The sequence below is a fragment of the Triturus cristatus genome, chromosome 6 (genome assembly GCF_964204655.1).
Source record: "Triturus cristatus chromosome 6, aTriCri1.1, whole genome shotgun sequence".
Lineage (NCBI taxonomy): Eukaryota > Metazoa > Chordata > Amphibia > Caudata > Salamandridae > Triturus > Triturus cristatus.
The window spans coordinates 76765198-76788322 of NC_140589.1; positions in this window are offsets into that span (position 1 = coordinate 76765198).

A 23125-nucleotide genomic window follows, 5' to 3' on the forward strand; every position below is an offset into this window, starting at 1 on the left:
TGCCATGGTCTTTAGAAGTCGGGCGGGGCCCCTTCATTAGTATACAAATACCCACCAGTGTGCATGGCATGGTCTTTACAACTCGGACGGGGCCCCTTCATTAATATACAAATACCCACCAGTGTGCATGGCATGGTCTTTAGAACTCGGGCGGGACCTCTTCATTAATATACAAATACCCACCAGTGTACGTGCCATGGTCTTTAGAACTCGGGCAGGGCCCCTTCCTTAATATACAAATACCCACCAGTGTGCGTGCCATGGTCTTTAGAACTCGGGTAGGGCCCCTTCATTATTATACAAATACCCACCAGTGTACGTGCCATGGTCTTTAGAACTCGGGCGGTGCCCCTTCATTAATTTACAAATACCCACCAGTGTGCGTGGCATGGTCTTTAGAACTCGGGCGGGGCCCCTTCATTAATATACAAATACCCACGCCGTGCGTGTCATCGTCTTTAGAACTTGGGCAGGGCCCCTTCATTAATATACAAATACCCACCAGTGTGCGTGGACGGTCTTTAGAACTCGGGCGGGGCCCCTTCATTAATATACAAATACCCACCAGTGTGCATGGCATGGTCTTTAGAAATCGGGCGGGGCCCGTTCATTAAAATACAAATACCCACCAGTGTGCGTGCCATGGTCTTTAGAACTCGGGCGGGGTCCCTTCATTAATATACAAATACCCACCAGTGTGCGTGTCATGGTCTTTAGAACTCGGGCGGGGCACCTTCATTAATATACAAATACCCACCAGTGTGCGTGCCATGGTCTTTAGAACTCGGGCGGGCCCCTTCATTATTATACAAATACCCACCAGTGTGCGTGCCATCGTCTTTAGAACTCGGGCGGGGCCCCTTCATTAATATACAAATACCCACCAGTGTGCGTGGCATGGTCTTTAGAACTCGGGCCGGGCCCCTTCATTAATATACAAATACCCACCAGTGTGTGTCATGGTCTTTAGAACTCGGGTAGGGCCCCTTCATTAATATGCAAATACCCACCAGTGTGCGTGGCATGGTCTTTAGAACTCGGGCAGGGCCCCTTCATTAATATACAAATACCCACGCAGTGTGCGTGCCATGGTCTTTAGAACTCGGGCAGGGCCCCTTCATTAATATAAAAAAACCCACCAGTGTGAGTGTCATGGTCTTTGGAACTCGGGTAGGGCCTCTTCATTGATATACAAATACCCACCAGTGTGCGTGTCATGGTCTTTAGAACTCGGGCAGGGCCCCTTCATTAATATACAAATACCCACGCAGTGTGCGTGCCATGGTCTTTCGAACTCGGGCAGGGCCCCTTCTTTAATATACAAAAACCCACCCAGTGTGCATGTCATGGTCTTTAGAACTCGGGCAGGGCCCCTTCATTAATATACAAATACACACCCAGTGTGCGTGCCATGCTCTTTAGAACTCGGGCAGGGCCCCTTCATTAATATACAAATACCCACGCAGTGTGGGTGCCATGGTCTTTAGAACTCGGGCAGGGCCCCTTCATTAATATACAAATAACAACCAATGTGCGTGCCATGGTCTTTAGAACTCGGGCAGGGCCCCTTCATTAGTATACAAATAACCACCAGTGTGCGTGTCATAGTCTTTAGAACTCGGGCAGGGCCCCTTCATTAATATGCAAATAACCACCAGTGTGCGTGCTATGGTCTTTAGAAGTCGGGCAGGGCCCCTTCATTAATATACAAATGACCACCAGTGTGCGTGCCATGGTCTTTAGAACTCGGGCAGGGCCCCTTCATTAATATACAAATACCCACCAGTGTGCGTGCCATGGTCTTTAGAACTCGGGCAGGGCCCCTTCATTAATATAACAAAACCCACCAGTGTGAGTGTCATGGTCTTTGGAACTCGGGTAGGGCCTCTTCATTGATATACAAATACCCACCAGTGTGCGTGTCATGGTCTTTAGAACTCGGGCAGGGCCCCTTCATTAATATACAAATATCCACGCAGTGTGCGTGCCATGGTCTTTCGAACTCGGGCAGGGCCCCTTCTTTAATATACAAAAACCCACCCAGTGTGCATGTCATGGTCTTTAGAACTCGGGCAGGGCCCCTTCATTAATATACAAATACCCACCCAGTGTGCGTGCCATGCTCTTTAGAACTCGGGCAGAGCCCCTTCATTAATATACAAATACCCACGCAGTGTGGGTGCCATGGTCTTTAGAACTCGGGCAGGGCCCCTTCATTAATATACAAATAACAACCAATGTGCGTGCCATGGTCTTTAGAACTCGGGCAGGGCCCCTTCATTAATATACAAATAACCACCAGTGTGCGTGTCATAGTCTTTAGAACTCGGGCAGGGCCCCTTTATTAATATGCAAATAACCACCAGTGTGCGTGCTATGGTCTTTAGAAGTCGGGCAGGGCCCCTTCATTAATATACAAATGACCACCAGTGTGCGTGCCATGGTCTTTAGAACTCGGGCAGGGCCCCTTCATTAATATACAAATACCCACCAGTGTGCGTGGCATGGTCTTTAGAAATCGGGCAGGGCCCCTTCATTAATATACAAATACCCAACAGTGTGCGCGGCATGGTCTTTAGAAGTCGGGCAGGACCCCTTCATTAAAATACAAATACCCACGCAGTGTGCGTGGCATGGTCTTTAGAACTCGGGCAGGGCCCCTTCATTAATAAACAAATACCCACGCAGTGTGCGTGCCATGGTCTTTAGAACTCGGGCGGGGCCCCTTCATTAATATACAAATACCCACCAGTGTGCGTGGCATGGTCTTTAGAACTCGGACGGGGCCCCTTCATTAATATACAAATACCCACAAGTGTGCGTGGCATGGTCTTTAGAAGTCGGGCAGGGCCCCTTCATTACAATACAAATACCCACGCAGTGTGCGTGGCATGGTCTTTAGAACTAGGGCAGGGCCCCTTCATTAATATACAAATACCCACCCAGTGTGCGTGGCATGGTCTTTAGAACTCGGGCAGGGCCCCTTCGTTAATATACAAATATCCACCCAGTGTACGTGCCATGGTATTTAGATGTCGGGCAGGGCCCCTTCGTTAATATACAAATACCCGCCAGGGTGCGTGCCATGGTCTTTAGAACTCGGGCAGGGCCCCTTCGTTAATATACAAATGCCCACCAGTGTGCGTGTCATGGTCTTTAGAACTCGGGCAGGGCCCCTTTGTTTATATACAAATACCCACCAGAGTGCGTGTCATGGTCTTTAGAACTCGGGCAGGGCCCCTTAGTTAATAAACAAATACCCACCAGTGTGCGTGTCATGGTCTTTAGAACTCGGGCAGGGCCCCTTCATTAATAAACAAATATCCAAGCAGTGTGCGTGCCATGTTCTTTAGAACTCGGGCAGGGCCCCTTCATCAATAAACAAATACCCACGCAATGTGCGTGCCATGGTCTTTAGAACTCGGGCGGGGCCCCTTCATTTATATAGAAATACCCACCAGTGTGCGTGGCATGGTCTTTAGAACTCAGACGGGGCCCCTTCATTAATATACAAATACCCACCAGTGTGCGTGGCATGGTCTTTAGAAGTCAGGCAGGGCCCCTTCATTACAATACAAATACCCAGGCAGTGTGCGTGGCATGGTCTTTAGAACTAGGGCAGGGCCCCTTCATTAATATACAAATACCCACCCAGTGTGCGTGGCATGGTCTTTAGAACTCGGGCAGGGCCCCTTTTGTTAATATACAAATATCCACCCAGTGAACATGCCATGGTATTTAGATGTCGGGCAGGGCCCCTTCGTTAATATACAAATACCCGCCAGGGTGCGTGCCATGGTCTTTAGAACTCGGGCAGGGCCCCTTCGTTAATATACAAATGCCCACCAGTGTGCGTGTCATGGTCTTTAGAACTCGGGCAGGGCCCCTTTGTTTATATCCAAATACCCACCAGAGTGCGTGTCATGGTCTTTAGAACTCGGGCAGGGCCCCTTAGTTAATAAACAAATACCCACCAGTGTGCGTGTCATGGTCTTTAGAACTCGGGCAGGGCCCCTTCATTAATAAACAAATATCCAAGCAGTGTGCGTGCCATGTTCTTTAGAACTCGGGCAGGGCCCCTTCATCAATAAACAAATACCCACGCAGTGTGCGTGCCATGGTCTTTAGAACTCGTACGGGGCCCCTTCATTAATATACAAATACCCACCAGTGTGCGTGGCATGGTCTTTAGAACTCGGACGGGGCCCCTTCATTAATATACAAATACCCACCAGTGTGCGTGACATGGTCATTAGAACTCGGACGGGGCCCCTTCATTAATATTCAAATACCCACCAGTGTGCGTGCTATGGTCCTTAGAAGTCGGGCAGGGCCCCTTCATTAATATACAAATACCCACCAGTGTGCATGGCATGGTCTATAGAAATCGGGCAGGGCCCCTTCATTAATATACAAATACCCACACAGTGTGCGGGGCATGGTCTTTAGAACTAGGGCAGGGCCCCTTCATTAATATACAAATACCCACGCAGTGTGCGTGGCATGGTCTTTAGAACTCGGGCAGGGACCCATCGTTAGTATACAAATACCCACCCAGTGTGCGTGCCATGGTATTTAGATGTCGGGCAGGGCCCCTTCATTAATATACAAATACCCGCCAGTGTGCGTTCCATGGTCTTTAGAACTCGGGCAGGGCCCCTTCGTTAATATACAAATCCCCACCAGTGTGCGTGTCATGGTCTTTAGAACTCGGGCAGGGCCCCTTTGTTAATATACAAATACCCACCAGTGTGCGTGCCATGGTCTTTAGAACTCGGGCAGGGCCCCTTCATTAATATACAAATACCCACGCAGTGTGTGTGCCATGGTCTTTAGAACTCGGGCAGGGCCCCTTCATTAATAAACAAATGACCACGCAGTGTGCGTGCCATGGTCTTTAGAACTCGGGCGGGGCCCCTTCATTAATATACAAATAGCCACCAGTGTGCGTGGCATGGTCTTTAGAAGTCGGGCAGGGCCCCTTCATTACAATACAAATACCCACGCAGTGTGCGTGGCATGGTCTTTAGAACTAGGGCAGGGCCCCTTCATTAATATACAAATACCCACCCAGTGTGCGTGGAATGGTCTTTAGAACTCGGGCAAGGCCCCTTCGTTAATATACAAATACCCACCCAGTGTACGTGCCATAGTATTTAGATGTCGGGCAGGGCCCCTTCGTTAATATACAAATACCCGCCAGGGTGCGTGCCATGGTCTTTAGAACTCGGGCAGGGCCCCTTCGTTAATATACAAATGCCCACCAGTGTGCGTGTCATGGTCTTTAGAACTCGGGCAGGGTCCCTTCGTTAATATACAAATACCCACCAGTGTGCGTGTCATGGTCTTTAGAACTCGGGCAGGGCCCCTTAGTTAATAAACAAATACCCACCAGTGTGCGTGTCATGGTCTTTAGGACTCGGGCAGGGCCCCTTCATTAATAAACAAATATCCACGCAGTGTGCGTGCCATGGTCTTTAGAACTCGGGCAGGGCCCCTTCTTTAATAAACAAATACCCACGCAGTGTGCGTGCCATGGTCTTTAGAACTCGGGCGGGGCCCCTTCATTAATATACAAATACCCACCAGGGTGCGTGGCATGGTCTTTATAACTCGGACGGGGCCCCTTCATTAATATACAAATTCCCACCAGTGTGCGTGGCATGGTCCTTAGAACTCGGACGGGGCCCCTTCATTAATATACAAATACCCACGCAGTGTGCATGGCATGGTCTTTAGAAGTCGGGCGGGGCCCCTTCATTAACATATATAAAAATACCCACCAGTGTGCGTGCCATGGTCTTTAGAACTCGGGCAGGGCCCCTTCATTAATATACAAATACCCACGCAGTGTGCGTGCCATGGTCTTTAGAACTCGGGCGGGGCCCCTTCATTAATATACAAATACCCACCAGTGTGCGTGGCATGGTGTTTAGAACTCGGACGGGGCCCCTTCATTAATATACAAATACCCACCACTGTGCGTGGCATGGTCTTTAGAAATCAGACAAGGCCCCTTAATTAATATACAAATACCCACGCAGTGTGCGTGGCATGGTCTTTAGAAGTGGGGCGGGGCCCCTTCATTAATATACAAATACCCACGCAGTGTGCGTACCATGGTCTTTAGAAGTCGGGCGGGGCCCCTTCATTGATATACAAATACCCACCCAGTGTGCGTGCCATGGTCTTTAGAAGTCGGGCGGGGCCCCTTCTTTAGTATACATATACCTACCAGTGTGCATGGCATGGTCTTTACAACTCGGACGGGGCCCCTTCATTAATATACAAATACCCACCAGTGTGCATGGCAAGGTCTTTAGAACTCGGGCGGGACCCCTTCATTAATATACAAATACCCACCAGTGTACGTGCCATGGTCTTTAGAACTCGGGCAGGGCCCCTTCCTTAATATACAAATACCCACCAGTGTACGTGCCATGGTCTTTAGAACTCGGGTAGGGCCCCTTCATTAATATACAAATACCCACCAGTGTGCGTGCCATGGTCTTTAGAACTCGGGCGGGGCCCCTTCATTAATATACAAATACCCACGCCGTGCGTGTCATGGTCTTTAGAACTTGGGCAGGGCCCCTTCATTAGTATACAAATACCCACCAGTGTGCGTGGCATGGTCTTTAGAACTCGGGCGGAGCCCCTTCATTAATATACAAATACCCACCAGTGTGCGTGGACGGTCTTTAGAACTCGGGCGGGGCCCCTTCATTAATATACAAATACCCACCAGTGTGCATGGCATGGTCTTTAGAAATCGGGCGGGGCCCCGTCATTAAAATACAAATACCCACCAGTGTGCGTGCCATGGTCTTTAGAACTCGGGCGGGGTCCCTTCATTAATATACAAATAGCCACCAGTGTGCGTGAATTGATCTTTAGAACTCGGGCGGGGCACCTTCATTAATATACAAATACCCACCAGTGTGCGTGCCATGGTCTTTAGAACTCGGACGGGGCCCCTTCATTAATAGACAAATACCCACCAGTGTGCGTGGCATGGTCTTTAGAACTCGGGCAGGGCCCCTTCGTTAATATACAAATACCCGCCAGGGTGCGTGCCATGGTCTTTAGAACTCGGGCAGGGCCCCTTCATTAATATACAAATACCCACCAGTGTGCGTGGCATGGTCTTTAGAACTCGGGCAGGGCCCCTTCATTATTATACAAATACCCACCAGTGTGCGTGTCATGGTCTTTAGAACTCGGGCAGGGCCCCTTCATTAATATACAAATACCCACGCAGTGTGCGTGCCATGGTCTTTAGAACTCGGGCAGGGCCCCTTCATTAATATACAAAAACCCACCAGTGTGCGTGTCATGGTCTTTAGAACTCGGGTAGGGCCTCTTCATTAATATACAAATACCCACCAGTGTGCGTGTCATGGTCTTTAGAACTCAGACAGGGCCCCTTCATTAATATACAAATACCCACGCAGTGTGCGTGCCATGGTCTTTCGAACTCGGGCAGGGCCCCTTCTTTAATATACAAAAACCCACCCAGTGTGCATGTCATTGTTAGACGGCGACCTCAGAGGAGCCCGGAAGGGAGTCCTGACTACCCTGAGACCCACCCTCGAGTATCGTAGCCGGGCACTGGCGGGAGACTCCTCAGGTGGAGAAGTCTCGTATCGAGGATCGTACTTCAGGCACCACACGACACAGAAACAACACACCGTGCGTTCTCAGGAGCCAATCTTTATCAAATAGGTTAGCACTGCAAATATGTACAAGGAGAGCGCGGGCTCAATGAGTCTCGGAAGGGATAGGGGGTAGCGGGACAGTCTTTGGCACAAAAGTTCAAGGTAAGGATGTACCCGGCGCACAGCTCACAATCCTCGAGCTGGGGGGTAGGCTGGTTGTCGTGGGGTCCGGCGGGACCAGTGGAGTCTGTGGAAGCCGCGAGTCACTCAGCGGGCTCAGGTACAAGTTCGGAGGTCTTACGATCTTCAGAGAGCCGCGAGTCACTCAGCAGGGCTCAGGTACAAGTTCGGAGGTCTTACGATATTCGGGGAGCCGCGAGTCACTCAGCAGGGCTGAGGTACAAGTTCGGAGGTCTTACGATCTTCAGGAAGCCGCGAGTCACTCAGCAGGGCTCAGGTACAAGTTCGGAGGTCTTACGATCTTCGGGGAGCCGCGAGTCACTCAGCAGGGCTCAGGTAGTTCTAAGTTCCAGGAGCCACGACCACGTCAGCAGGCTCTCGTTCTTCCAGCGTCGAATCTGCCCGACAGTCCCAGAGCACCCCTGGTTATAGGTCGACCCCCCTTTGATGTCCGGAGTCTGTGCAGGCAGGGGTCTTGTCACCTGGGGGTCGCTTGTCGGGGGGTTTCCTGCCATTGTCTTTTGATCCTTTCAGGCCGGGTCGGGAGGAGTCCCAGACACCCAGCAGGCGTGGAGCCAGCCTTCAGGGAGGCCGGAGGGCCGATCGAAACCCATCGTCCCAGGGGAGTTTCAGAGGTGCGATAGAAACTGCTCCTCCCTCTCTCAACCCCTGGAAGCGGGATGTCCTCCAGCCGGAGTGGCGCCTCTAGGCCCGGGTCGCGCTGGGGCCGGGCGGCCATCTTGGTGCATGGAGTGGGCACGCGGGCCCGGGGTGGCCGAAAGGAGAGAGGCCATGGACGAGGGTGTCCGGGTTGAGTGCGTGTGTTCTGGTGGAAAGGCTTGGTGAGGCCGGGGGATTGGGGCCGCCGGCAACAGGTTAGGTGATGTGGGGACCAGTAGAGCCATGTTACGAGGCCGGGTCCAACACGCGTCCCCCCCAGCTGAAAGCCGGAGAGAACTGCCCATCATCTTGGGGGGTTCTCTTCGCTGAGGCGTAAGAACCGGGAGAGGCCATCGGCGTTGGCGTGGTCCGTCCCAGGACGGTGTTCCACGGTGAAATCCATCCCCTGAAGGGAGATTGACCACCGCAGTAGCTTGGGGTTTTCTCCCCGCATCTGCATAAGCCATCGCAAGGGCCGATGATCGGTTTGGACTTTGAAATGGGTGCCGAACAGGTAAGGGCGTAGTTTCTTGAGTGCCCAGACCACGGCAAAGGCTTTGCGCTCAATGGTACTCCATCGCTGTTCTCTGGGTAACAGCCGCCGACTGAGGAAGGCGACGGGCTGGTCCAGGCCTTGGTCATTCATCTGGGACAGGACGGCCCCAATGCCATGCTCGGAGGCATCGGTCTGGACTACAAACTTCTTGGAGTAGTCGGGAGCCTGGAGGACGGGGGCCGTGCACATGGCCTTCTTTAGGGCATCGAACGCCTCCTGGCAGGCGGTTGTCCACTGAACCTTTTTTGGCTGTTTTTTGGATGTGAGTTCTGTGAGGGGGCCGACAAGGCTGCCATACCCCTGGATGAATCTGCGGTAGTAGCCAGTGAGGCCCAGAAAGGCTCGGACCTCCGTTTGGGTGGTGGGGGGTTCCCAGGCCACGATGGCGTCGATTTTTGGTTGTAGAGGGGCGACCTGGCCACTCCCGACCTGGTGCCCCAGGTAGACTACTGATCCTTGTCCAATTTGGCACTTGCTGGCTTTTACTGTCAGGCCTGCCTGGCGCAGGGCGGTTAGCACCCTCCGGAGGTGCTGGAGGTGCTCACCCCATTCGGAACTGAAAACGGCGATGTCGTCCAGATATGCCGCGCTGAACTGTTCTAGCCCGGCCAGGACTCTGTTTACTAGTCGCTGGAAGGTGGCCGGGGCATTTTTCATTCCGAAGGGCATTACGCGGAAGCGGTAATGCCCATCTGGGGTGGAGAAGGCAGACCGCTCCTTGGCCCCCTCGGTGAGCGCAATCTGCCAGTATCCGCAGGTGAGGTCGAAGGTGCTGAGAAACCGTGCTGCCCCGAGTCGGTCAATGAGCTCGTCGGCTCGTGGGATGGGGTGGGCATCGGCTCGGGTGACGTCATTGAGCCCCCGGTAGTCCACACAGAACCGGAGCTCGGGGGCGACACCGGGGGCCGCTGCCTTCGGGACCAGGACCACGGGGCTGGCCCAGGGACTGTCAGATGGCTCGATCACTCCCATGGTCAACATCTTTGAGACTTCAGCTTGAATGCAGGACCGGACCCGGTCGGGGACCCGGTAGGCTCGGTGTCTCACCGGCGGGCTGTCCCCGGTGTCCACGTCATGGACACACCAGTCGGTGACTCGGGGGATCAGGGAGAAGAGGTCGGCAAATTGTCCTAGTAGCTGGCGGCAGTCCTCTTGCTGCTGGGTAGTGAGAGCTGGGGAGCGATTCACTCCCTCCACGGAGCCATCCTGCTCCTTGACACACAGGAGGTCCGGGAGGGGATCGGACTCATCTTCGGCCCCGTCATCGGTGGCCAGCAGGAGGCTTAGTTCTGTCCGCACGAAGTGAGGCTTGAGGCGGTTCACGTGAAGGACCCGGAGGGGATCCCGGGGCGACTGGACGTCCACCAAGTATGTGACTGGGCTCTTCCGCTCAATCACTTTGTAGGGCCCGGTCCACCTGTCCTGGAGGGCGCCGAGCTTCACGGGAGCCATGACCCATACTTGTTGGCCCGGCTGGAACTCGACCAGAGTGGCATTCTGGTCGTACCAGCGCTTCATCTCTTCTTGGCTTGTCTCTAGGTTGGCCTCGGCCAGTGCTCGGAACTTCCTGGTCTGGTTCCGGAGGGTCAGAACATAGTGGAACACATCTCGTGGGGTGGTCTGGGGTGCCGCCTCCCACCCTTCCTTAACCAAGCTGAGGGGACCCCGGACGGGGTGTCCATAGAGCAACTCAAACGGGCTGAACCCTAGGGACTTCTGGGGGACCTCTCGGTAAGCGAACAAGAGGCAGGGGAGCAGGACGTCCCACTTACGCCGGAGGGGCTCTTCTAGGCCGGTGATCATCCCTTTCAGAGTCCGGTTAAACCTCTCTACTAGGCCGTTCCCCTGGGGATGGTACGGGGTAGTGAATTTGTAGGACACTCCACATTGTTGCCACAGGGACGTCATGTACCTCGAGATAAAATTAGTGCCGCGATCGCTCACGACCTCGCGGGGGAACCCTACCCGGGAAAAGATCCCCATCAGGGCCCGGCCCACTACGGGGGCCGTGATGGTGCGTAGGGGGATCGCCTCAGGGTATCGGGTGGCGTGATCCACCAGGACCAGGATGAAACGGTGACCTTGGGAGGTGGGGGGGTCCAGGGGCCCCACGATGTCGATCCCGACTCGTTCAAAGGGGGTACTGACGACCGGGAAGGGTTGGAGGGGAGCCTTGCGCTTCCCCCCACTCTTCCCGCTAGCTTGGCACGTGGGACAGGACTTGCAGTGGGCTTCTATGGCTGCTCTCATCTTAGGCCAGTAAAAATGGGTCACGAGACGGCTGTAGGTCTTGTCTTGACCCAGGTGGCCGGCAAGGGGGACGTCGTGGGCTAAGCCAAGGAGGAAGTCTCGGAAGCGGAGGGGTACCACCAGCACCCGACCGGATCCCAGCTCCACCGACTTCTGCTCACTATACAAAAGGCTATTTTCCCAGTAAATTCGGTGCGTGCCAGTTTGGTCGCCTGCGGCTTGGCCCTCGGCCTGGCGCCGCAGTCCGACCAGGGAAGGACAGGTGGCTTGCTCCCGGCAAAACTACCCCGGGTGGGTCCACCCTCGTGGCGTCATTGGGCCAACTCGGGTAGATCGCCTAACTCAGGGACCGGGGCGGTGTCGGACAGGGAGGGCTCGTCGCTGGCGACGGGCCCCTCCGATGGGGGGACGGGAGGACCCTCGGGGGTTACTGCTCTGACTTCTTCGGTCGGGGCGTCTTCGACTTCTCCCAGGGGGGTGAGTCGGGCTGACATAGATCGGGTGGTGGCGCACACCCACTCGGGGAGCCCCATCATCCCTAGGTGGGCCTTGCGTTCGACGTGCTTCCAGGGCGAACTCTCCAGGTCGTTCCCTAGGAGGCAGTCGACCGGCTGGGAGGTTCTTACGGCCACCCTCAGTTTACCTATTACTCCACCCCACTCAAACGGCACCAGAGCTACCTGACACATACTCTCCCTATTATCGGCGGAAATGACTGGGCAAAAGACGTTGGGGAGGATCTGCTCCTCGGGGACTAAGTGTCTGAGGACACCGGTGATGCTGGCCCCGGTGTCCCGCAGGGCCTCTATTTGGTGGCCATTGATCTTAACGAGCTGCCCGTATTTCTTCGTGTTGGAGGGCAGGAGGCTACCAGGGACCATCTCCCTATCTCCCAGGGATACTAGGGCCATGGCTGCGGGTTCCCATTCCCCGGCTTCCTCAACCTCCTCCCCCAGGGCTACGTTGGCTATCTGTCTTGCAGGGGTGTTTTGGGTGGCCATGGGGCACTCTGGGTCATTGGCGTAGTGCCCGGGCTTCTGGCAACGGAAGCAAGTGACGGTTACCCTGTGTCCCCGTCTCCCGGGGGGTCCGGTTACTGGTGGGGGGGGCGCTGGGAAAGGTGGAGATTGGGTCTTCGGAGGACTAGGCTGGGACTCTCTCTGGCCTCCCTGGTTCCCCCCTCCTCTCTGGCGGGGTGGTCCCTGACTGGCTCGGGGGTATTCTCCTACCATGCCCCGGGTGACCCGGGTGTTGGTCCAGCGGTCTGCTTCCACCGCCAGCTTCCTGGGATCGGTGAGTTTGCTGTCGAGCAGATGCTGGCGTAGTTCCACAAAGCAGTTCGCAGCCAGGTGTTCCCACAATAGGAGGTCGGTGAGTTCCTCAAGAGTGGTGACTTTGCTGCCCTTGACCCACCCATCGAAGGCCCGACTAAAAAAGTTCACATATTCTACCCAGGTGGTGCCCGGGATTTTCCTGCAGTCCCGGAATCGTTGACGGTACATTTCGGGGGTGAGACCGTACCTTGTGAGTAGAGCTTCTTTCATGTGGCTGTAGGAGGTCTGCAGAGAGAGGGGCAGGTCGAGCAGGGTGTCTCTTCCTTCGCTCAGAAATCGTCCCCACAACCCTGCCCCCCAGTCCTTCTGCGGGACCCGATGGGAGGTCATGGCGACCTCGTAGGCCCTGAACCATTGCTGAATGTCATCGTTTTTATAATATTCCTTGACCACATCTTTGGGGATGTGGACCTTCTGCTCCGCTGGGGAGGTCGCCTCTCGGTTTCCCGGGGGCCTCCCTTCCTCACTTCTGGCCTTGAGTTCGATTTCCTTCAAGCTGCGTTCGTGCTCCAGTTGGAGCTTCCTTCCTACGTGTTCCCGTTGGAGCTTCTTCTCTTCTAGCTCGCCTTGCACGCGCATTTGCTCCACTTCTAGCTTTTTCTCTGCTAACTTTAATTCGCCTTCGATTTTGAGCTTAGCTAACTCGAGTTTGTGATTGCGGCTTCTCTCTCTGTCCGCGAGTTCCTCCGGGGATAGGCCCCCTTCTGTTACGATGTTTCGCACCTGATTGTTGCTGCTTTCGCCTTGGGAAGGTTCTGCCTCGTCGGGGTGCTCCCCCGTGTTTTACGGGCGGGAGGCCCCGGTATCCACCCAGGCTTTCAGTGCTTTCTGCAAATCTTCCTTGGTGTTGAGACCGGTGGTAGCGATTCTAAGTTCTTTGCAGAATTGCTTTAGTTCTTTGTGTGTGTATTCTTCTAGTTGTTCCACCTGGAACACCCTGTTGGCGTTGATTTCTGCGGGGATCACGGTGTTTCCTTCTGCCATCTTTGTTGGTAGTGCGTCCGTCGTTCACAGTACGATCTCTCGGTGATGGGCCCGAATCCCGTCGCTTGCCACCAATGTTAGACGGCGACCTCAGAGGAGCCCGGAAGGGAGTCCTGACTAGGCCTGGGCAAAAATTTCGTTCCGTTCGCGGAAATTGCGATAATTTGACATTTTTGCGTTCCGCGGAGAGCGCGAAAATGTCAAAAATTCCGGTTTCCGCAGCTTGGCGATAATTTGTTTCTTGCTCGCGCTGTAAAATGATACATTCTCGCGCGCGCGCGATCGCCTTACCTGAATCCCTGCGTTCGCTGACAAGTTTTCTTGATCCGGTCGCGTTCTCCATGAGATGTTGTATTGTTTTTAGCCATTTGCGCTGTCTCGCGACAGTTCGCGCCCGCAGTGACGTCATGCGTCGCGCGATCACGTCTTTCTTCTCGCGATCATGCACCGCGAGAACAACTCAAAACAAGATGGCCGCGCCCGCAAGCAACCACATGGGTAAGTTGGCGACCCGCAACCATGCAGAAAATCTCGCGAACGTGCCGGAAAAAAACTTCCGCATCTTCGCGATATTTCTGCTTGTTTGCGATAATTTTAAACATTCTCGCGATAATTTGCGAAGGTTAATTCCGCAAATTCCGCCCACCCCTAGTCCTGACTACCCTGAGACCCACCCTCGAGTATCGTAGCCGGGCACTGGCGGGAGACTCCTCAGGTGGAGAAGTCTCGTATCGAGGATCGTACTTCGGGCACCACACGACACAGAAACAACACACCGTGCGTTCTCAGGAACCAATCTTTATCAAATAGGTTAGCACTGCAAATATGTACAAGGAGAGCGCGGGCTCAATGAGTCTCGGAAGGGATAGGGGGTAGCGGGACAGTCTTTGGCACAAAAGTTCAAGGTAAGGATGTACCCGGCGCACAGCTCACAATCCTCGAGCTGGGGGGTAGGCTGGTTGTCGTGGGGTCCGGCAGGACCAGTGGAGTCTGTGGAAGCCGCGAGTCACTCAGCGGGCTCAGGTACAAGTTCGGAGGTCTTACGATCTTCAGGGAGCCGCGAGTCACTCAGCAGGGCTCAGGTACAAGTTCGGAGGTCTTACGATCTTCGGGGAGCCGCGAGTCACTCAGCAGGGCTCAGGTACAAGTTCGGAGGTCTTACGATCTTCAGGGAGCCGCGAGTCACTCAGCAGGGCTCAGGTACAAGTTCGGAGGTCTTACGATCTTCGGGGAGCCGCGAGTCACTCAGCAGGGCTCAGGTAGTTCTAAGTTCCAGGAGCCGCGACCACGTCAGCAGGCTCTCGTTCTTCCAGCGTCGAATCTGCCGGACAGTTCCAGAGCACCCCTGGTTATAGGTCGACCCCCCTTTGATGTCCGGAGTCTGTGCAGGCAGGGGTCTTGTCACCTGGGGGTCGCTTGTCGGGGGGTTTCCTGCCATTGTCTTTTGATCCTTTCAGGCCGGGTCGGGAGGAGTCCCAGACACCCAGCAGGTGTGGAGCCAGCCTTCAGGGAGGCCGGAGGGCCGATCGAAACCCATCGTCCCAGGGGAGTTTCAGAGGTGCGATAGAAACTGCTCCTCCCTCTCTCAACCCCTGGAAGCAGGATGTCCTCCAGCCGGAGTGGCGCCTCTAGGCCCGGGTCGCGCTGGGGCCGGGCGGCCATCTTGGTGCATGGAGTGGGCACGCGGGCCCGGGGTGGCCGAAAGGAGAGAGGCCATGGACGAGGGTGTCCGGGTTGAGTGCGTGTGTTCTGGTGGAAAGGCTTGGTGAGGCCGGGGGATTGGGGCCGCCGGCAACAGGTTAGGTGATGTGGGGACCAGTAGAGCCATGTTACGAGGCCGGGTCCAACAGTCATGGTCTTTAGAACTCGGGCGGGGCCCCTTCATTAATATACGAATACCCACCAGTGTGCGTGGCATGGTGTTTAGAACTCGGACGGGGCCCCTTCATTAATATACAAATACCCACCAGTGTGCGTGGCATGGTCTTTAGAACTCAGACAAGGCCCCTTAATTAATATACAAGTACCCACGCAGTGTGCGTGGCATGGTCTTTAGAAGTGGGGCGGGGCCCCTTCATTAATATACAAATAACCACGCAGTGTGCGTACCATGGTTTTAGAAGTCGGGCGGGGCCCCTTCATTAATATACAAATACCCACCCAGTGTGCGTGCCATGGTCTTTAGAAGTCGGGCGGGGCCCCTTCATTAGTATACAAATACCCACCAGTGTGCATGGCATGGTCTTTACAACTCGGACGGGGCCCCTTCATTAATATACAAATACCCACCAGTGTGCATGGCATGGTCTTTAGAACTTGGGCGGGACCCTTTCATTAATATACAAATACCCACCAGTGTACGTGCCATGGTCTTTAGAACTCGGACAGGGCCCCTTCCTTAATATACAAATACCCACCAGTGTGCGTGCCATGGTCTTTAGAACTCGGGTAGGGCCCCTTCATTAGTATACAAATACCCACCAGTGTACGTGCCATGGTCTTTAGAACTCGGGCGGTGCCCCTTCATTAATTTACAAATACCCACCAGTGTGCGTGGCATGGTCTTTAGAACTCGGGCGGGGCCCCTTCATTAATATACAAATACCCACGCCGTGCGTGTCATCGTCTTTAGAACTTGGGCAGGGCCCCTTCATTAGTATACAAATACCCACCAGTGTGCGTGGCATGGTCTTTAGAACTCGGGCGGGGCCCCTTCATTAATATACAAATACCCACCAGTGTGCGTGGACGGTCTTTAGAACTCGGGCGGGGCCCCTTCATTAATATACAAATACCCACCAGTGTGCATGGCATGGTCTTTAGAAATCGGGCGGGGCCCCTTCATTAAAATACAAATACCCACCAGTGTGCGTGCCATGGTCTTTAGAACTCGGGCGGGGTCCCTTCATTAATATACAAATACCCACCAGTGTGTGTCATGGTCTTTAGAACTCGGGTAGGGCCCCTTCATTAATATACAAATACCCACCAGTGTGCGTGGCATGGTCTTTAGAACTCGGGCAGTGCCCCTTCATTATTATACAAATACCCACCAGTGTGCGTGTCATGGTCTTTAGAACTCAGGCAGGGCCCCTTCATTAATATACAAATACCCACGCAGTGTGCGTGCCATGGTCTTTAGAACTCGGGCAGGGCCCCTTCATTAATATAAAAAAAACCACCAGTGTGAGTGTCATGGTCTTTGGAACTCGGGTAGGGCCTCTTCATTGATATACAAATACCCACCAGTGTGCGTGTCATGGTCTTTAGAACTCGGGCAGGGCCCCTTCATTAATATACAAATACCCACGCAGTGTGCGTGCCATGGTCTTTCGAACTCGGGCAGGGCCCCTTCTTTAATATACAAAAACCCACCCAGTGTGCATGTCATGGTCTTTAGAACTCGGGCAGGGCCCCTTCATTAATATACAAATACCCACCCAGTGTGCGTGCCATGCTCTTTAGAACTCGGGCAGGGCCCCTTCATTAATATACAAATACCCACGCAGTGTGGGTGCCATGGTCTTTAGAACTCGGGCAGGGCCCCTTCATTAATATGCAAATAACAACCAATGTGCGTGCCATGGTCTTTAGAACTCGGGCAGGGCCCCTTCATTAATATACAAATAACCACCAGTGTGCGTGTCATAGTCTTTAGAACTCGGGCAGGGCCCCTTCATTAATATGCAAATAACCACCAGTGTGCGTGCTATGGTCTTTAGAAGTCGGGCAGGGCCCCTTCATTAATATACAAATGACCACCAGTGTGCGTGCCATGGTCTTTAGAACTCGGGCAGGGCCCCTTCATTAATATAAAAAAAAACACCAGTGTGAGTGTCATGGTCTTTGGAACTCGGGTAGGGCCTCTTCATTGATATACAAATACCCACCAGTGTGCGTGTCATGGTCTTTAGAACTCGGGCAGGGCCCCTTCATTAATATACAAATACCCACGCAGTGTGCGTGCCATGGTCTTTCGAACTCGGGCAGGGCCCCTTCTTTAATATACAAAAACCCACCCAGTGTGCATGTCATGGTCTTTAGAACTCGGGCAGGGCCCCTTCATTAATATACAAATACCCACCCAGTGTGCGTGCCATGCTCTTTAGAACTCGGGCAGGGCCCCTTCATTAATATACAAATACCCACGCAGTGTAGGTGCCATGGTCTTTAGAACTCGGGCAGGGCCCCTTCATTAATATACAAATAACAACCAATGTGCGTGCCATGGTCTTTAGAACTCGGGCAGGGCCCCTTCATTAATATACAAATAACCACCAGTGTGCGTGTCATAGTCTTTAGAACTCGGGCAGGGCCCCTTCATTAATATGCAAATAACCACCAGTGTGCGTGCTATGGTCTTTAGAAGTCGGGCAGGGCCCCTTCATTAATATACAAATGACCACCAGTGTGCGAGCCATGGTCTTTAGAACTCGGGCAGGGCCCTTTCATTAATATACAAATACCCACCAGTGTGCGTGGCATGGTCTTTAGAAATCGGGCAGGGCCCCTTCATTAATATACAAATGACCACCAGTGTGCGTGCCATGGTCTTTAGAACTCGGGCAGGGCCCCTTCATTAATATAAAAAAAAACCACCAGTGTGAGTGTCATGGTCTTTGGAACTCGGGTAGGGCCTCTTCATTGATATACAAATACCTACCAGTGTGCGTGTCATGGTCTTTAGAACTCGGGCAGGGCCCCTTCATTAATATACAAATACCCACGCAGTGTGCGTGCCATGGTCTTTCAAACTCGGGCAGGGCCCCTTCTTTAATATACAAAAACCCACCCAGTGTGCATGTCATGGTCTTTAGAACTCGGGCAGGGCCCCTTCATTAATATACAAATACCCACCCAGTGTGTGTGCCATGCTATTTAGAACTCGGGCAGGGCCCCTTCATTAATATACAAATACCCACGCAGTGTGGGTGCCATGGTCTTTAGAACTCGGGCAGGGCCCCTTCATTAATATACAAATAACAACCAATGTGCGTGCCATGGTCTTTAGAACTCGGGCAGGGCCCCTTCATTAATATACAAATAACCACCAGTGTGTGTGTCATAGTCTTTAGAACTCGGGCAGGGCCCCTTCATTAATAAGCAAATAACCACCAGTGTGCGTGCTATGGTCTTTAGAAGTCGGGCAGGGCCCCTTCATTAATATACAAATGACCACCAGTGTGCGTGCCATGGTCTTTAGAACTCGGGCAGGGCCCCTTCATTAATATACAAATACCCACCAGTGTGCGTGGCATGGTCTTTAGAAATCGGGCAGGGCCCCTTCATTAATATACAAATACCCAACAGTGTGTGTGGCATGGTCTTTAGAAGTCGGGCAGGGCCCCTTCATTAAAATACAAATACCCACGCAGTGTGCGTGGCATGGTCTTTAGAACTCAGGCAGGGCCCCTTCATTAATATACAAATACCCACCCAGTGTGCGTGGCATGGTCTTTAGAACTCGGGCAGGGCCCCTTCGTTAATATACAAATACCCACCAGTGTGCGTGCCATGGTCTTTAGAACTCGGGCAGGGCCCCTTCATTAATAGACGAATACCCACACAGTGTGCGTGCCATGGTCTTTAGAACTCAGGCAGGGTCCCTTCATTATTATACAAATACCCACGCAGTGTGCATGTCATGGTCTTTAGAACTCGGACAGGGCCCCTTCATTAATATACAAATACCCACCAGTGTGCGTGGCATGGTCTTTAGAAGTTGGGCGGGCCCCTTCATTAATATACAAATAACCACGCAGTGTGCGTACCATGGTCTTTAGAAGTCGGGCGGGGCCCCTTCGTCAATATACAAATACCCACCCAGTGTGCGTGCCATGGTCTTTAGAAGTCGGGCGGGGCCCCTTCCTTAATATACAAATACCCACCAGTGTGCATGGCATGGTCTTTACAACTCAGACGGGTCCCCTTCATTAATATACAAATACCCACCAGTGTGCATGGCATGGTCTTTAGAACTCGGGCGGGGCCCCTTCATTAATATACAAATACCCACCAGTGTACGTGCCATGGTCTTTAGAACTCGGGCGGTGCCCCTTCATTAATTTACAAATACCCACCAGTGTGCGTGGCATGGTCTTTAGAACTCGGGCGGGGCCCCTTCATTAATATACAAATACCCATGCCGTTCGTGTCATGGTCTTTAGAACTTGGGCAGGGCCCCTTCATTAGTATACAAATACCCACCAGTGTGCGTGTCATGGTCTTTCGAACCGGGCAGGGCCCCTTCTTTAATATACAAAAAACCCACCCAGTGTGCATGTCATGGTCTTTAGAACTCGGGCAGGGCTCCTTCATTAATATACAAATACCCACCCAGTGTGCGTGGCATGGTGTTTAGAACTCGGACGGGGCCCCTTCATTAATATACAAATACCCACCACTGTGCGTGGCATGGTCTTTAGAACTCAGACAAGGCCCCTTAATTAATATACAAATACCCACGCAGTGTGCGTGGCATGGTCTTTAGAAGTGGGGCGGGGCCCCTTCATTAATATACAAATACCCACCAGTGTGCTTGCCATGGTCTTTAGAACTCGGGCAGGGCCCCTTCATTAATAGACGAATACCCACGCAGTGTGCGTGCCATGGTCTTTAGAACTCAGGCAGGGCCCCTTCATTATTATACAAATACCCACGCAGTGTGCGTGCCATGGTCTTTAGAACTCGGGCGAGCCCCTTCATTAGTATACAAATACCCACCAGTGTGCATGTCATGGTCTTTAGAACTCGGACAGGGCCCCTTCATTAATATACAAATACCCACCAGTGTGCGTGGCATGGTCTTTAGAAGTTGGGCGGGCCCCTTCATTAATATACAAATAACCACGCAGTGTGCATACCATGGTCTTTAGAAGTCGGGCGGGGCCCCTTCGTCAATATACAAATACCCACCCAGTGTGCGTGCCATGGTCTTTAGAAGTCGGGCGGGGCCCCTTCCTTAATATACAAATACCCACCAGTGTGCATGGCATGGTCTTTACAACTCAGACGGGTCCCCTTCATTAATATACAAATACCCACCAGTGTGCATGGCAGGGTCTTTAGAACTCGGGCGGGGCCCCTTCATTAATATACAAATACCCACTGTTGGACAGGCCACACGAAGGGCTTGCGCCCTCCCCGCATGACAGGGCCCAAGCCCCGGCCCCCCAGGCGCGGCCCACGAGAATCACTCGCACCCCGTCTCCCGACGGAACTCCTGCCCTCGGACCTCCCTGTAGCACGGGCCCAAACCACCACCGGCTCCCTCGGCCGGGTCAAGCCGCCATCTTGGGCCCTGCGCCACGAGGCCGCGTGGCCTCCCCCCGACCCTAACCCTGGGCCTGGCCGGCCCCGACATCCCGGCACCACCATCCACCCAGGAGGTGAGCGGATCACTTGACAGGTCAATGGGAGGACGAAGTGCCAAGGACTCTCCCCCGCCAGGTGACGATCGCCTCCAGCTCCCCCAGGCACCGGCTCCACCCCCCGCTGGGTGTCTGGACACCTTCATCCCGGACCCTCCGACCCCCAAGTGCGAGGGTCCGGACATCAAACGGCACCTGCCCTATAACTGGAGCAGCTGCGGAGCAGGAAGGCAGTTGTATCCTGGAGTCGAGAGACACCGAGAGAACTCAGCCTTGACGGACTACTGGCGCTGCCGTAGCCCTATCTTGTGATCCATCGTCCTGCCTGCTGGCGCTGCCGCGGCCTTCTGCAACATCCATCCTCGTCGGGACCTGCTGGCGCTGCCGCGGCCCGTTGTAACGACCATCTTCACCGGGACCTGCTGGCGCTGCCGCGGACCGTACATCGACCATCTTCTCTGGGACCTGCTGGCGCTGCCGCGGCCCGTGTATCGACCATCTTCACTGGGACCTGCTGGCGCTGCCGCGGCCCGTACCAGCTAGACCACCTAAGCTCGAGGATTGTGAGCTACCCACCACACCACCTCAACTACCAGACTGGTAACCAGACTGTCCCGCTACCCCCTTTTCCCATCTTGAGAGACTTGAATCGAGGGGACCCCTGAGTCCAGACCTCCTTGTACCTTTTCATCGTACCTTAAGAAGTGCTTATAAAGAACGCTAACTCATCTCCTTGTGTGGTATCTGTCTGTGGGGGGGGAAGTTATTTGTCTGTACGATCGCTGGAGACGGCTCTCCCCGGAGACCTCTCCCCTTGTCCTCGGCCGACCCTCCCGGTCCGTCTAACATTGGTGGCCAGCGGCGCGATCCGAATCAACGCGTAATCGTACAGAGAGCAGCTCACCCCACGACAAAACCACGATGTCAGCTAAAGATAGCGGTTCCACTGAAAAGTTCCAAATGGATAAGTTGGAAGAGTATAACCACCGCGAACTTAAACAATTCTGCATGGAACTAGGCATTGCTACCACCGGCCTGAGTACCAAAGAGGATTTGAAGCGCGCCCTTGAGTCGTGGGCAGAAACTGGGATCACCGGATCCTCCGACCAAAACAGTGTCGCACCAGAGGGGAACGCCACGGCTCCCGAGGAGAGGGGAACGGGCCTCTCGCAGGAGGAGATCCAGGAAAGAGAAAGGACCAGATTACACGAGTTGGAAATGGCACGACTCAAGATGGACGGTGAACTAAAGTTAGCCGAGCAGAAACTAAATCTAGAGCATCTGCGGCTCCGAGAGGAGCGAGAAGAAAAACAGAGACAGAGAGAGCTTGAGGAAAAAAGAATAACACTCGAACACGAACGCAAACTGGCGGAAATAGAACTTCGGAAACAGAATAAAGAGACGGGGGTGCCTGAGCGACCGCACACCCCAGGGGCAACCGAGAAAAAAGTCCACATCCCCAAGGATGTTGTCCGAGAGTATGTCCGAGAAGACGACATACAGCAGTGGTTCAAAGCCTACGAGATCGCCATGACCTCCCACCGGATCGACCGGAGTGATTGGGGAGCTGGACTATGGGGGAGGTTCGTCAACGAAGGTCGCGATGCCCTGTTGCAGCTCCCAGATCACCAAATGTCGTCCTACGACCACATGAAGGCTGCCCTCCTCACCCGCTACGGCCTCACACCCGAGATGTACCGCCAGAGGTTCAGAGATTGCACCCGGATCCCGGGTACAACTTGGGTGGAGTACGTAAACTATTTCAGCAGAGCCTTCGAGGGGTGGATCAAGGGGAGCCATGTAACGACCTACGAACAACTCTTTAACCTCATGGTATGGGAACACCTGTCGAACAACTGCTTCGTCGAGCTCAGGCAGCACCTCCTCGACAGTAAATTGACCGACCCCCGGCAGCTCGCCGCTGAAGCTGACCGATGGGAGAGCACCCGAGTGGGCCGGAGAGGACCGCACGAGCAGAACCGAAGCAACCAAGGCCAGCACCGTCCTCGGGGAGGAGGAGGAGGCCAGGGGCGAGGGAGAGACACCCTCCCGGCAACACCCGTGGCCAGCACCCCGCCCTCGGCCGGCCGGGGAAACCCCCCGATGCGTCCAGGGTTCCGAGCCAATGTCACG